At 41.5% G+C, this 16,916-nt stretch overlaps 1 protein-coding gene across 3 annotated transcripts in view; it reads right to left on the bottom strand.

Annotated features, from left to right (window-relative positions):
• Nucleotides 1-16,916, bottom strand: part of THRB (thyroid hormone receptor beta) — a 422,927-nt gene that overhangs the window by 212,740 nt on the left and 193,271 nt on the right. The window lies entirely within an intron of this gene.

The following is a 16,916-nucleotide window of genomic DNA, read 5'->3' as shown; positions in this document are numbered from 1 at the left end:
GTGATAAGCCAGAGGCTGCACATACAGGTCTCTCCCCACTCCAGTTCATCCTCCTTTCTTCCACCAAAGTGATTTTGCGAAAGTTCAGGTCGGACCCTGTCACCCCCTTACTCAATACAGTCCAGTGGCTTCCTATTGCCTTCTTCTCTTCCCTGATTCCAACCAATCAGAGCCCTGCCTCCTCAGAAACCCCAGAGTACTTTGCCTTGTACTAGAAATTAGGAGATGAAAGCCAACAAGGCGGAAGGAAAAGAGAATTTTCTCCTGTCTCAGGACAGACCTAGATTCAAATCCTGCTCCTGACAATTACTTGTTTTTGTCATAGCTAAGTCACCAAACCTTTATGAACAATTTACTCATCTGTGAAATGGGGATAATGCCACCTTGAATAAAATACCTCACGGGCTACTCAAAGGAGAGGTGGGTAAAGCATCTGGTAAACCTTCAAAGTCCTCTAAACATTAGTTAGGATAATAATCAATTATTTTCCCCTCTCTTCAAGGGCTAGGATGACATCTTCTTTGTATTTCACCCCTCTAGGACCTTGCACTGAGTTACTCACTAAGTAAATGTCTGCTAAATTGAGTAATTCTTGTAGAAGTCTTGCCTGGTAATGTGACCCTAGGTAAAAACAAACTCCTCTGTTTGACATTTGAAATCCTCCACCACTTGCCTCCAGATCACCTTTCCAGACTTATTACGTATTATCCCCTTTAACACCATCCATAGTTAAGGGAAGGGGAAGGGAATAAACACTTATACATCACCTCCTACATGCCAAGCACTGGGCTAAGCATTTTATAAATATTATCTTATTTGATTCTCATAGCAACCTTGTGACATAGGTGCTTTAAATATCCCCATTTTACAGTTAAGGAAACTGAGGCAGACAGAAGTGAAGTGACTTGCCTAAGGTCACAGAGCTAGCAAATGTCTGAGACCAGATTTGAACTCGGGTCTTCTGGACTATAGACTCAGCAATCTATCTATTGTGACACTGAGCTGCTTCAGTCAAATGGATCAGCCTGCTTTTCCTCACTCCCAACATTCCCTCTCTAGTTCCTTTCACCATGCCTTTACCTTGGGCTGTCCCTCATGCCTGGAGCACATTCCCTCCTTGTCTTTGTTCCTCTGAATTTCTCTCTTTGAGTTCAACTCAAGGGCCACACCCTATAGGAGGCTTTACCTGATTCCCCAGCTGGTAGTTCTCCCCCACTAAAATAATCTTAAATTTATTTTGTGTTTACTTATGCTAATAAACACTAACTTTTATATAAACGTACTTTGCAAGGTGTGTGCATGCGTGCATGTGTGTGTGTGTGTGCGCACACACGCGTGTGTGTGAAATTTCAAGTAATTCTTAACCCTGTGACAGGTACTGTTATTATCCTCTTTTATGCATGAGGAAACTGAGGCTGAGAGAGGAGGTAATTGACATGCCCAGGATCTCATAGCAAGTAAATGTCTGAGGCAGGATTCAAACTCCAGTCTTCCTGACTTCCAAGGCTAGTGCTCTAACCATTATGTTGTTTCTTCCCCGTATAATGTAACCTCCTTGAAGGCATGGATTGTTTAATTTATGTCATTCATTCATTTATTCAGTCCACAAGCATTTAGTAAGTGATTACTATGTGGCAGGTAAAGACTACCCCAAGAAGTGTCTATTTTAATGGGGGAGGCAACGTGTAAATAATCTGGCACGTACAAGGTATAAACAGAGTTTTTATTGTTATTGTTCAGTTGTTTCAGTCACGTCTGACTCTCCGTGACCCCATTTGGAGTTTTCTTGGCAGAGACACTAGAGTGGTTTGCCATTTCCTTCTCCAGCTCATTTTACAGATGAGGAAACTGAGGCAAACAGGGTGAAGTGACTTGCTTAGGGCTACTCAGCTAGTAGTTAGATTTGAACTCATGAAGATGAGTCTTCCTGACTTTAGGCCTGGTGTTCTATCCACTGTGAGGAGATGAAAGGTAGTATGAGAGGGGAAGGCACTGATGTCTGGGGAAACAGGCCTCCTCTCACTCTCTCTCTCTCTCTCTCTCTCTCTCTCTCTCTCTCTCTCTCTCTCTCTCTCATATGAAGAAAGATTGATTACCAGAGGGGTCTAAGACACATAAAAAAGTGAAGATCCCCTGATCCAGAGCCTACCACAGTGCCTGGCATGCAGTAGGTGTTTAATAAATGTTCATGGACTGGTTGTTTGCTTAGTGAGTAGGCTTAATCATTTTATTAAGCTGGAGGTTTTTGATGAGCATATATTGAAGGGGAATGAAAAGCATCACTATGAGAAAGCCATTTCAAAGCTTAATTCTTATAAATCATCTATTCAGAAGAGCAGGCAACATAAAATAACTGATAACTTTCTGGGATATCAATTTAAGTTATTAACTCACCTAAATTTTCTTCAAGAAAATAATTTTCACTTTGGGGCTACATTGCTCTCTCAAATTTTCTAAACGAAAATAAACAAACAAAAATCCCAAACCAGTTTGGGCCTCGAACATCTCAAACCTAGTCAGTGCCCCAGCAGCCTAGAAGCTGAATCTACTGACTGACCAGAACCCCGCATGGGGAACACAAGAGACTGGCTTGCTCCTAGGACTAGATCTGTCGGCTACCTGACAGGCCTCCTACTTCCTTTCTGTCGAGGTTCCAATTCTATCAGTCCTTCAAGGCTTTCATGAACTGCCACCTCCTCCATGAAGCTGTCTTTGACTCCACTGGCTCCCAGGGCTCTCTCCCTTCTGTATTCTCAGAACGCTTAGACGTGCACCATATACTCTGGACTTAGGGTCATTGAGTTTAAAGCTAGAAGAAACAATACAGGATACCTAGCTAAGCCTTCATGTTCTGGTCTCCTTCCCTCATTTTACAGATGAAGAACATGAAGCCAAGGAAGGAAACACTTTTATTAAGTGCTTACTACATACCAGCCACTATGCTAAGCACTTTATAAATATTGCCTTATTTAATCCTTGCAACAACCCAATGAGGTAGGTGCTATTATTATCTCCATTACTATTATTATCTCCATTTTACATTTGAGGAAACTGAAGCAAAGAAAAGTTAGGTGACTTGCCCAGGGTCACACAGCTAGTAGGTGTCCAAGGCCAGATTTGAACTCTAGTCTTCCTAACTCCAGGCCCAGGGCTCTGTGCACTATGGCGCCACCTAGCTGCCTCTGGGTTACACAAGTAGCAAAGGACCAAATTGGGATATAAGCCCAAGGCTTGTGACTTAAAATCTAACACTCTCTCCACTTTCCCACATTGTATCATATGCTTCCTTGTACAGTTTGTTCATTTGACATGCAGAAATGGCATGACTCTTCATCTGCACTTAAAGGTAGGGACCGTACGTTGTATGTCTCCGTATCCTGCACAGCACCCGTTCCATTGCACGGTATCCAGCAGGGGATCAATAAATGCTTGTTTTACAGTGTAATCACGCGAAGGCAATTGTTCCAGTCAATTTCTTCACGAGTGACATGAGAGCAGATTGGAGGGTTAGACTTTAATATTATGCCCCCGAATCTTGGAGATCAAAGGTATGATTTTAATGAAGCATATAAAAAGATATTTCACTAAGAATATTTAGCCTTCAGAAAAGAGGCTGACTGGGAGAGGAGGGTAAATGTCTTTAAATATTTGAAGGCTGTCACGGAGAAAAGGGAATTGGCTTCTTCTGCTCAGCCCCAGGGGCAGAATTGGGAACAATGGAATAGACAGAGAAGAGAAGCAGAGTAGAGAGTAGGCTTGAGAGAAGGAAAAACTTCCCAAACAAATTTCTAGTCATGCCTGACCCTTCATGGCCCCATTTGGAGTTTTCTTGGTGAAGATGCTGGAGGGGTTTGCCATTTCCTTCTCCAGCTCATTTTACAGATGGGGAAACTGAGGCAAACAGGGTGAAGTGACAAGCCCAGAGTCACACAGCTAGTAAGTGTCTGAGGCCAGATTTGAACTCGTGAAGACGAGTCTTTCTGATTCCAAGCCTAGTGCCCTACTCACTTTGCCACCCAGCTGCCCACTCCCAACAAACAGAGCTCTCCGAAGTGCAATAGGTTGCCTCCATTGATGGTGGGCTCCCCTTTAGTGGAGTTCAAGCAAAGACTAGATGGTCTTTGGGATTCTTGGTCAGGTATGGGTTGGACTACATGGCCCTTCTAGAGCTCTGAGGTTCTGTGATTCTGATTCTGTGATTTACGTTAGCAGTGCCAGATGACTATGGCATAGGACACTCCTGAAATAAGGTACCCTGACTCATGGATGAATAAAACAAATATCAATTAGAAATCTACTTAACTAGATACAAGAGTAATTCTGAGAAACAAATTCAAATTTCCTGATAAACTTTTATTCATCTGAAAAAACTCTGATCCCAATCCCCAGCCAAGGAGAGATGTCTAAATTTGGCTTCTAGTAAAACCACTGATTAGCTGGATAACTTGGCAAGTCACAGCACCCAAAGGACCCAATTTTTCAATCTGAAAACTGAAGGTTGTTTATTCTTAAATTTGAAGAAATATAGCATGGTTTTTCCAGAGATTTGACATTCTATCTTTTGCACTAACCAAGCTATCACTCAGAAAATGGTCTAAACCTCAGACTGTCATCACTTCTTGGAGTCATGATGCAGTTTTCCAAAGCTGTTTGCCCTGCTTAAATTTGTGATGGCTTTTGGGACCTTACAATCCTTATTTGAATAAAAAAACTCCTTGCAAATTAGACAGATCAGCCAATAGTTGGATGGATGGATAGATAGATGATAGATAGGTAGACAGTTAACCTAGAGATGCTATCCTGTCTTCTACTATTTGATTATTGGGTGAAGAATTCCATTTACTTCATAGCTCTGAAAACACTGAATTCCCAAATCCCTTCCTCTTACTTGTCCACCAACCTAGTCCAGGACCTCATCACCTTCTCCTCACAGTACTGTAATGGCCCCTATGGGTTTCATTGTCTCCAGGCTCTTGCCTCTGCATCTTCACATAACTGTCAAATTAATTTCCTTAAAGCAGAGGCCTGACCATGGCTTCCTTCTGTTCGAAACTTTTCAGATGGTTCCCACTGCTATAAAATACAGAATCCGCGGCCCTTATTCAAGATCCTCCATCACCTGTAGCCAGACTACTTTTCCAGCTTTATTTTACGTTGTGTAAAATATCGTGTGAAGACACAATCTACATGCCAGCTATGCGGGCAGTTGCCAGATACGTAGGGCGGTTTGCTCTTTCAGGAAACTCACCTTGGCACTTCATCTCCCATCTTAAAACATTCCTATACACCAATGGTTCTCCAACTTTTTGGTATCAGGACACCTTTATGCTCTTAGAAGTTATAAACTCCAAAGAGCTTTTGTTTATGTAAGATATACCTATCAATATTTACTGTATCAAAAATGAAAACTGATAAAGTTTTAAAGATATTAATTTCAAATGAAATCCATTATGTGTTAACATGAAATATTTTTATGAAAAATCATTTTTCAAAACAAAAAAAGAGAGAAGTGGCATTGCTTCACTTTTTTTGCAAACTTTCCTAATGTCTGGCTTGTTAAAAGACTGCTGGATTCTCATATCTGCTTCTGCATTCAATCTGTTGTAATATGTTGTTTTGGTTGAAGTATGTGTGAAGAAAATATGACCTCACAGTGATATTTAGTTGAAAAGGGAGGGGTATTTTAATTGGAAATTATATCTTAGTAATGTTATGAAAATACTTTTGATCTTGTGGTCTTTTTGGCAAGGGTCTTGGGGTCCACAGACCACACTTTTGGGAACTGCAGTCATACACTATGCTCTGTGCCTACACAATACTCTTAACTCATCTCTCCCTCTCTGAGCCCTTCTCTTTCTTCAAGGCTCAGCTTAGCTTATGCCTTTTTGGGAAAGACTCCCCTGATTTCCCCAGCTACTTACTCCTCATCCCCTCCTCCAATCTTGCTAGAGCCTCTAGGTCTTAGGCTAGGACTATCTTATAAGGGGGCTCTCTGGGAATTCACCTTATCACTTCCCACTAAACCTGCTTTCCTAGACTATGTGATCTCCAGAAATTCATCCTTCTACAAGTTGAAATCAATTTCAAAACTCACTCCTCCTCAGCATCCTGTGCTCCTGTGGTGTCTTTCTCCCTCTGATTGGAGAAGGTAGAAAGTGGTCACTGGAAACCCCCTTCCTGAGCCTCCACCCCACAAGAAGGACTCACTGGCAATCCACCTCACCTTTTCCCACTTGGCTGTATTCCTGAACTTCATAATCTTCAGAAACTCATCCTTCTGTGAAATTAACTCTGAAACGCTCACCTCCTCAGATCATCTCCCACCCTGGTAGCAAAGCTTCATCACACTCTTGTCTGGTAACTTTCTTCCTTGGGCCATGTTACCTCCCCTCCCCACCTCATTTCTAAATGCTGTCTTCCCCCATTAGATTGTGAATGTCTTCAAGCCAGGGGCTGTTTCCTATCCCTTTCTTTTTATACCCAGCGCTGAGCACTGCCTGGCACATAGTAGATGCTTAATACACGTTTACTGACTTTGACTCTGACTCTTTGCCCCCTTCACTTCTCACTTTATATCATATTCATATGTGTCCATGTCCCTCAGTAGAATGTGAGCTATTCTGTTTGGGCCTTTGTGTCACTGGTGCCAAGGACAGTGCCCTGCATGCGGTAGGTGCTCAGAAAAAGCAAGAGTGAATATTTATTGTTTATGTTGTTTAAAGAGGGGTTTGATGTTGAAGAAGCAAATACAATGATGTGTAAAATGCACTTGCTTACAAAAGAAAGTTGAAATAGGGGGAAGCTGGCAAGTAGAGGCAAAAACCCATTCCATTTAACTACAAGGAAAGGTCAGAGTCAAAATTTGAACAGGAAAACAGAGATTTAGAGTTAAACAGACAAGATGTACCATAAACATTCTACCTGCCAATTCATGTGAAAAAAGGATGCTTCATTTTTTTCAGATACTGCAGATGTTTCAAAACATCATTTTTTTAATTTTAAATTTTTTATTTTTTAATATAAATTTATTTATTTGTAGTTTTCAACATTCATTTCCACAAGTTTTTGAGTTCCAAATTTTCACCCTGTCTCACCCTCCCCCCACCCCTAGATGGCATGCATTCTGAATATCCCTTCCCCTAGTCTGTCCTCTTTTTTTTCTCTCCCCCCTTATCTCATCCCCTTCCCCTTCTATTTTTTTGTAGAGCAGGATAGACAAAACATCATTTCTTAACTTTCAATATGACCCAGGGACAATTGTTCCCAGTGAATGTCACACCAAAGGAAATCAACACTTCATTTACCATATGGCTTTATATCATAGTAATGGTGGATTCCTTGCACCAAGGGCAGCTAGTGGATAGAGTACTGGGCTTAGAGTCAGAAAGAGTCATCTTCCTGAGTTCAAATATAGCCTCAGACACTTAGTAGCTGTGTGACCCTGGGCAAGTCACTTAACCCTGTTTGCCTCAGTTTCTTCAACCATAAAATGAGCTGGATAAGGAAATAGTAAACCACTTTAGTATCTGCCCAGAAAACTCCAAATGGGGTCAAGAAGAGTCAGACATGAGAGGAATGAACAGCAAAATGATCTCTTTTTCTATTGTGTATTCCACCTTCTAGGTTCTTTCCCCTACCACCTTCCTTTATTTACTAAGACAAAGAGATGGCTTTTGTTCATTCTAATCAGGTTAGATTTCCTTAACAATGTAAATCAGCACAACCTACAGATTATGTGAAAGGAATATAAACAATAGTTTCCTGGTTTGCTGGCAAATTGGTTTTTTCTGATTTGGAAAAAAAATCCAACTATTTGTGATTCAAGATAAAACAAACACAAAAATTAGTTACAAGTCACAGAGAGAAGTGTAGGCTGAGATCTGAAAAGGACCTTAAATGACATCTATTCCAACAACAAAAAGTGTAAGGTTATGGGATTGTTCAACTTGACTCCTTAATATTTGCACTTTAATAACTATGTTTAGTATTTGAGATTTAATTTTTAAAATTTGCTTAGATTGGTTCTAAAGATAAGGGCCAAGTGGAAAGAGAATCAAGAAATCATGAAGGATTCAGTAAAATCCTTTGATAATAGTTTTTTCTTTCATGGATTCAAATATACCCTGGGTCAGATCTGTTACCTCTCAACTCACTTTTTGCATATGATATAAACCGATCTAAGAAACTGGGCTAAGAAGACAGATGTTATTACTGTCCCTCCCACGCCGACATAATAATACAAAAATGTTTCTTTATATTTATGTTTCAGAGCAAAGATTTTTCTTATATAGAAATAAAATTGATGCCAACCATTTTTAAATGCTTAGAACAAGCATTGTGCAAGGTATATGCAGTTTGGTGCAAAAGAAGGTGCACTGAATTTGGAATCAAAGGATCTGATTTCAAATCTCAACTCTGCTATCTCTGTGACTGTGGGCAAGTCACAGCTTCTCTGGGCTCATTTCTAAAATGGGGGTGGGCTAGAGAAGAGGATGATGATGAGATGACCTCTAAGATTTTTTCTTACTCTAAATCTAGCCATAGTTGAAAGAGTCTTAGACTTGGAGTTAAGGGAAATCTGCGTTTAAATCCTGCTGTTTGACCCAAGGCAAATTATTTCATTTCTCAGTGCCTCAGTTTCCTCATCTGTAAAAGGAGGATAATGACAGGTGGAACAGTTATATTCCAGATTGATTGTGAGGATCAAATGAGATAAGGTATAGAGAGAGTCTTGCAGACTTTAAGGAACCATGCAAATGCAGTTAGTATTATAGTTGTAACAATAATAGCAGTAACAATTATATACTATATGCACTATAATATAATCATTATAATTGTAATAATAATAATAACAATTCCCTTGAAATGTCACTGACTTTTTAAAAGGAGAATCAGTCGGTCTCAATAAAGCTAGACTGTGTTCCAGCACACTAAATTGGCTACATATGTGATTCCAACAGTAGCCATATCTAAAGCGAGTACAAATTTCGCACACCATTCTCCATGAGGTCTGTCAGGCAATTGTTGGGTAGACAGCGGTGCCAACCAAAGATGTACTTCTCATTAACATCTGGTAGGAGAGAAAGAACACAAACCCAAATAATATATGACAACTTTATTTTAAAAGGGGAAGCTAAGATAACTGTACCAAAAGTTCAGTCTCTCTCCCGATCTCTCTCTCTCTCTTTTTCTCTTTGTGTCTCTTCTGCCCTCCTTCCCTCCCCCCTTCTGTCTTTCCCTTTGTCTCTATCTCTCTCTATCTCTCCCTCCCTTCTTCTCTGGCTCTCTCTCTGACTCTCTTTATCTGTCTCTATCTCTCCCTCTCTCTCTGTTTCTCTCTCTGTGTCTTTGTCTCTCTGTCTCTGTCTCTCTCTTCCTCTCCTTTTCCTTCTTCAAACTGAGCTATTATCTGAAGGATTCTCATGTGGAAATGTGGAAGAGAGACTAGACTTTTCTCGCTGGTCACAGGAGGCAGATCTGGAAGTGATGGGTGAAAGTTTTGAAGAAGAAGATTTATGCTTTACATGAGGCAAATCTTCCTAACAATGAGAGTGCCCCAAGAGTAGAACAGGCTGCTTCATAAGGCAGGAGGTTCTTCCTCACCAGTCATCAAGAAAGATTGAACAACCACTTGTTGGGCACGTTTTAGGGAGAATTCTTGTTTCAGGCATGGGCTGGATGGTTTCTGAGGGCTTCTCTAATTCTGGGGTTCTATGGCACATGTATCAGTCAGTGAGGAAAAAAAATAAGCACCATGATAAACTGGGTTATTTTTGCATAACGCTATAAGTTACCCATGGAATCTCTCTATATTTGGGTGTGCCATATGCAATTGGTATAATGTGACCTAAAAAAAAGTGTACTGAACTGTGAATTATGGGGCTGAGGCTCTATTCCTGGTAGTGTGGCATCTGTGCTTTGGTTTTGCCATCTGTAAAATGGGAAGACTGATCTCCATTTCCTCCTTTACTTGGCAAAGAAGGGCCTGGGAGTGACCAAAGAATCAAAGCCTATGAAAAGAGATGTGTCTGGCTGGTGGTAAAGGGATTTATGAAAACATACCCCACAACCCAACCACTCTCATCCCTTCCAAACTAGATCTTCCTCACAACTTTTCTCCTTTGTTGCATAAGCATGAAATCATCATCAGCTTGGACACTTCTCTCTCCCTCAGCCTCAACACGTAACCAATCAGACTTCAAATCCTCTCAAATATTCCTGCCAAATATCATCCATACAATAATAGCAAATTTCTATAGCACCTACTATGTGCCAGGCACTGTTTTAAGCACTTTATAATTATTATCTCATTTGATTCTCACAGCCACCCTGGGAAGTAGGTGCTATTATTACACCCATTTTACAGATGAGTAAATCCCAACAAATAGGGATCAACTGATTTGCCCAGGGTCACACATCTAGTATACCTCCCTTTCTGTTTCCACTGCCATCAGCCTAGTTTACTCCACTTCAATGCAATGCTGCTGTTCTTAACCAATCGCATTGGCCCTTTTCTTCCCCCCTGCCCCCAATCTATGAAAGCATACTACTACACAAATCTTTCTGAAACATACTTTATTTTATTCTTATACTGAAAAATATTATTTTCTCCATTTAAAAAAATTCTTCTTTGGTTATTATGAAGTTAAAAATCAACAAAGGCAAACCTTCCAATTTACAAAGAAAAAAGGATTATATACGAAAATAAACTTATATAGTTTTTTTTAAAGTGTATTTTAAATTTAACATAGAGGAAAACTGCTCTGCTTGTCTGCATCCCCTTTCACACCAAAATATTCCTTATTATCATGTCACCCTTGTTAAAAGTTTTTCAATGATTTCCCATTTCATATGGCACGAGATGTTTTTAAAGCTCCTGGTACAGTGCTTGGCACATAGTAGGTTCTTAATAAATGCTTGTTTCCTTCCCTTCTCTCTACCAAGAGACTGGGTGGTACAAGGTAAAGACTAGATTTGAGGTCTGAGGGCCTGGGTTAGATTTCTGGTGTTGCCACTTTAATAGATAATTATAAAGATAGACTATTTATTAAGCACTTACAGTATGTCAAGTACTGTGCTAAATGCTTAATTAGTGACTCAGTCTGTCAGCCAAGAAACATTTGTTAAGCACCTACTATGTGAGACACTGTTTCTAAGTGCTAAGGATACAAAGAAAAGCAAAAGACTTGTAAGTAAGATAGTTTCTGTCCTCAAGGAGCTTACATTGTAATGGGGGAAGAGAACACATAAATGGATGTTGTATAAATCAATTAACCCCTCTGAGCCTTAGGTTTTTTAACATCTATAAAATGAAGGAGTTGGCTAGTTCTGCCTGGTTCTAAAGTGATCTTGAAGTGGCTGAAGAAATCGTGGTATCTCAACATAATGGAATATCTCTGTGCCTTAAGGTATGACAGATAAGAAGAATTAGGACAAGCTCATTTGAAGTGACACAGAGTCAATTACACAGAGCCAAAAGAAAAATATACTCATGGAATAAAACAATGCAAATAATGTCACTGCGAAGAAACACAAGTCTGTGGAAATATAATGGCCAATACTAGTACCATACTGTCAGCATTTAAGGACCCATCCCTCCTTTTTGCTAACAAGCCATAAACTGTTTTTGTGTTAATATATCTTGTATTGATCTGTACTTATCTACTGTTTATACCCATCTCATCCAAGAAAATTGTAAGCACCTGGAGTCAGCAGTTTTTTTTTTTTTACCCTCAGAACTAACACAGTGCCTTGCACATGGTATGTCCTCGGGAAATGCTTGATGAATGAATGAATGAACACAAGAGGGTTTGTTTGTTGGGAAGTATCTATTGTGTCTGAACAAAATGTAACAAGAAACTGAAATAAAAACAATCTCTTAGTAAGTGCTCAATGATGCTACTGACTGATTGATATAAGAAATAGATAAAAGAAAAGCTACAAGAGGAAAGACATCATCTTGAAGACATGACTTTCACGTGCTAAAAAATCACCTACAATCAGGGGGTAGCTTATAGTGACGGATGAAGTAAGAAGAGAAGAGGCTTTCCAGTCTGCCTTTCACAATGAAATGAAGCACTGGTATACTCCAGACAGCCAAAAGCAGAATTGCTGCAGAAATTTCCCCCTTCTCCCCTGCTCCTTTAACGCACCTGTTGTTTTGCTAAAGCTCAACTGGCATTTCATTTCGCTTATGCCATGTTCCACATAGGTGGACCCAAAGTCTCCCATGACGTCTTCGGTTCAGATCAAAACCTGCTCCTGGGAGAGGCCAAGGTGATGTTTTACAGAGGCAATGATCTCCTGTGTGCTATGGACCACATCCTGTTCTGTCCTGTTGTTATCCTAGGTAAAACTCCCAAGAAATGAGGAGGCTCCAAGATCCTGTTACAGTGGTTTTATAATTTCTATGCACCTGGCATTCCAGTTCTGCCACTTCCCACCTCAGTGACCTTAGGCAAGTCATGTCTCCCCTCTGAGCCTCATTTTTTGCATCTGTAAAAAGAAGATGCTAGACTAGATGTCCTCCAAGGTTACTTCCTACTCTACATCTAAGATCCCATGACTTTTCAAGTTCTGTTACATCTCAGCTTTTCATGACCAATTAGATCTTTTTCCATCATTTCAGCCTCTTGCTCCTCACTGGATCTGCAGTCAAAAAAGCTGGCTTCCAATCCAACCTCTGACAAGAACTATCTCTGTGACCTTGGGCAAATCATCTAAGCTTCCTGGGTCTCAGTTTCCTCATCTGTAAGGTGGGAGGATTTAACTGGCTAACCTCCACCATCCCTTCCAGCTCTAGATCGGGATTAATTGGCACCTTCTGGCCAGTTAACAGCTCAGGAGCGTCATGGAAAAGTGCTCAAGTGGAAGGATGAGAAAGTCACAATCCAGATTACTCTGCAGTTTTATATATTTTCTAAGAAAAAAAATCTGGTGGGTGAAGAGGTGAAAACTATTGGCTGAAAAGGGATGTGAACATGGCCTCCAATTAGCCATTTTTTTCTTGACCCTCATTCTTATGAATGACTGAGATGTGGTCACTAACATCAACTAGGTTACAAAAAACATGACCTAAAAAATAGACATTTTAAGAAAGTTGACTCAAAGGGGACTCATTTGCCCACATTTGCAGGAAAAGAATGTAGCCATAAAATTTCCTCTTAGTATTTTATAAAAAGGGGGTGTGTGATTAACTGAATCTTAATGACCTGAAGAAAGAAATGTTTTCCAAGAAGCACTGGAATACAAAGGAGACCTGGAGCAAGAGTTCTACTCTCTCTCTTTCTCTCTGCCTCTGTTTCTCTGTTTGTCTCTGTCTCTTTCTTCCTCTTGGTCCCCCTCTCATCTCCCTCTCATCTCCCTCTCTCCCTTTCTTTGTTATTCCAGTCTTGCTACCATGCATGCACACCTAAGCTTGTTGGATAAAAATCTCTGGCTAAATTAAATTTGAGTTGATTAAGAAATTGGTGTGCGTGTTCAGGCAAAGCATATTTATGTGGAAAAAAAAAACAATGACAAACCTTGGTCACTTAAAAAAATTATTTTTTAGTTATGATTCAGAGTTACCATAGCTTCATCACTGAACTGTGCCCTTGTCGATTTAAATCAGCTCTGGGATTCAAAGAAACTTCAGCCTGTTGTTATGAAACACCACAGTAGCAGAGGGTTCATTGGTACTGACAAAGGGGTATCGATGCATTAAATCCCTGACTATCAAGGGAGTCCGTAGATCCCATTCCTTCTCTCTTGGCATTCCCTAAGACCACCTGCCACTTCTTATCCCCTGAAGCATTAATAGCAAGGAGCCTTTGCCAGGGGCTCTGAGATACATTCTGACCTGGGTAAAGCACTTTACATCTTCCTGCCTTCTTTCTGAAATTCAAATGGGATGTTTAAATGGGAATACATCAGATCACTAATACACACACACACACACACACACACACACACACATATCTTAGAATGCCATTAGGACGTGGATCATTTTTACATGGTCTAAGAAATATTGAAAAAGACCAAATCGCATTCCCTTAAAGCATCTAGTAAAAGCTTGGTAGGACAGACCCTAATGGAGAGGCATCTCAGGACCCTGAGTCCAAAAGTCTTGGGAATATCAGTGCCTTCCAGACCACCAGATCGGCTTCCAGTCTGACCCCTGCGACCATGACTGAGGGGAGCAATCCCTGTGGAGAAGGAGCACACCTTCCTCACCACCAACACCAATCAATGTTCAAAGCTCCAAAGCTCGGGGTGGCAATGACTCTCAGACTACTGGAATTGCTTCCATGCCAGCCACGGCAGCCTTCATCCCAGGAAGCAACAATCCCTTTTGGTGACACAGTCTGGCAACTGCTTTTGTGGGTGCCCAATAACCATAGCTATTGAAGACCTAGAAGAGGGAGTCCTCAACATCAAAGTCTCCAGCTCTATCAAATGGTTCACCACCAGGAACTGATAGGATTTTATCAGTAGAAATGACATCAAAAGTGAAACATTACCATCTGGTTTGTTGCTGCACCCTAAGGACCACAGAACCTTCCACCTAACTTGCATATGAAACCTCCTATACGTATTGTGCCTACCCCACCTCCACTAGAATGTGAGCTCCTTGAGACCAGGGACTGTCTTATTCTATTTGTATCCTCAGGGCAGCTAGGTGGCGCCAGAGTGCATAGAGCGTGGTGTCTGGAGTCAGGAAGATTCATCTTCCTGAGTTCAAATCCAGCCTCAGACACTTCCTGGGCAAGTCACTTCACCCTCTTTGCCTCAGTTTGCTCATCTATCAAATGAGCTGGAGAAGGAAATGGCAAACCACTCCAGTACCTTTGCCAAGAAAACCCCAAATGGGGTCACAAAGAGTCGGACATGACTGAAACAAATGAAGAGCATCCTCAGCACTTAGCACAATGCTTGGCACATAGCACATAGCAAGCACTTAACGTGTCACTAATACACACACACACACACACACACATTCATTCATTCATTCAATCATTCATTCTCCCATCTTCCTCCTATTCATTTCCCAACCAAAGGCTCCTATTTGCTCCTATCCTTGGCATGCCATTAAAAGCCTCCTGCCACCTAATGCCAACCTACCTGTCCAGCTTTACCCCAAATGACTCCCCTTCACAAACTCTGTTCTAGCTACAGTGTCCTTCTGGGTGCTCCCTGGACTCTCCATTCACCTTCCATTCCCGCCCATTGAAACAAGTCGCTGTCCATGCCGGGCACGCCGCGGGGTCCTGTCTCTGCCTCTCACACTCCTTGCCTTGCCCCAAGACTCAGCTAAGGCATCATTCCCTTCCCCCCCCCCGCCCTGGCCTTCCTTTTCTCCCTTCTCACATTGCCTCTCCTTGCTTATCTTTTTACATATTACATCCTCTGCTAAAGTATAAGCCACCGGAGGGCAAAGGATTGTTTGTGTGTCCCCAACCCTCCAGGGCATAGTACAGTGTCTAGGTCAAACCAAGGGATTATTATGTGCCAGGTCTGTGCCAGGTGCTATGGATAGAAGGGATAGGGCCTGCAGCTGTGATTTCATCAGTACAGAGAACTCCTTCCCAGGTGAGGAAACTCCCTTCACAATGCAACTTAGAGTCTTCTAGGGGAGTTGTCTAGGTCAACCAGCATTTATTAAATGCCTACTATGCACAAGGCATATCAGGGCTGGGAGTGCAAATGGAAACAGCTCCTGCTCTCAAGCAGCTCACAGTCAGAGGCAGGACTTGAACCCAAGTCTTCCTGGCTTTGAGTGCCTCCCTAGGCACTGTGCAGACAGTGACAAACACAAGCTAGCCCTTGCCTTCCTACTTGGGAGAAACAACACATACACGCTGAAGTTAGCATAGTGAATTCTATGTATTACAACATGCATGTACGTAAGCATACACATGCAAGAAAAAAGCAGATGTTTTGGGGAAAAGGCGCTAGAAGCTAGGGATTCTGAAAGGTGGTGGCAAGGAGAGATGGCATTCCAGGTCCTGGAGGCAGCTTGTGCAAAGCCTCAGAGGCAGGAGACCATAGGATCACAGATCAGGAGCTGCCGTGGAGGCAGTAAGACTCCTACATTTGAAGAAAAGTTTGTGTTTTATTCTACAGGCAACAGAGAGCCCCTGAAGCTTCTTACGTTCTCACTCACCTCTCACATTGCCTGAGGAAAATTCTCTGATCCTCTTTGTCATCAATGCCATGCTCCCCTCACATCAATCTATCTGCACCTCCCTGATGTATTGATCATGTATTATTTAGTGCTATTGCTACCTGGGCATGAGTATATCACCCCAGTTATGAGCCACCTTCTTTGGGAAGCAGCATGAGGTGGGGGAATAGGGCCCTGGACATGCAGTCAGGCAGACTCCACCCTCAGACACTTATTAGCTCTGTGACGCTGGTCCGTGCCTCAGTTGTGTATCTGCAAAATGAGAGTGTTAGACCTGATAACCTCTAAGTTTCCTTATAGCTCTAACTCCCACGATCCTTTGCCAGCTTTGGACGGAAAGCTCTATGAAGGCATTGATGGTGTCTTAGCTAAATCTCATATACTATTCAGTGCTTGGTTCAGTGATCTATGTGCAGCAAAAGCTTAATGAATGTTTGTTTTATCTGATGAATTTGAAACCTAATAACATTCTTCCTCTCTACTGGCTCATTGTCCTTAAAATTTTGGAAAAACATACAAACATGAGCGTGTGCTCATACACACACACACACACACACACACACACAACCCCTTCTTCCTTGTCACACATAAGGACTAGATGTCACAGATCTGGTCATTGGCTAAGGCTGCAGAGCAATGCCAGGGAGTCAAGTCGGGGGCCTGCAAGTGACAGCCTTTGGACTACAGGCTGTAATATTAGTACAAGTTATAATCAGATAAAACCACCCAAACTTAGAAGCCCGTACAATAG

This window comes from Phascolarctos cinereus, unplaced genomic scaffold, assembly GCF_003287225.1.
Source record: "Phascolarctos cinereus isolate Bilbo 61053 unplaced genomic scaffold, phaCin_HiC Scaffold_1;HRSCAF=81, whole genome shotgun sequence".
In the NCBI taxonomy this organism is placed as follows: domain Eukaryota; kingdom Metazoa; phylum Chordata; class Mammalia; order Diprotodontia; family Phascolarctidae; genus Phascolarctos; species Phascolarctos cinereus.
This window is presented reverse-complemented; position numbering and strand designations above follow the sequence as displayed.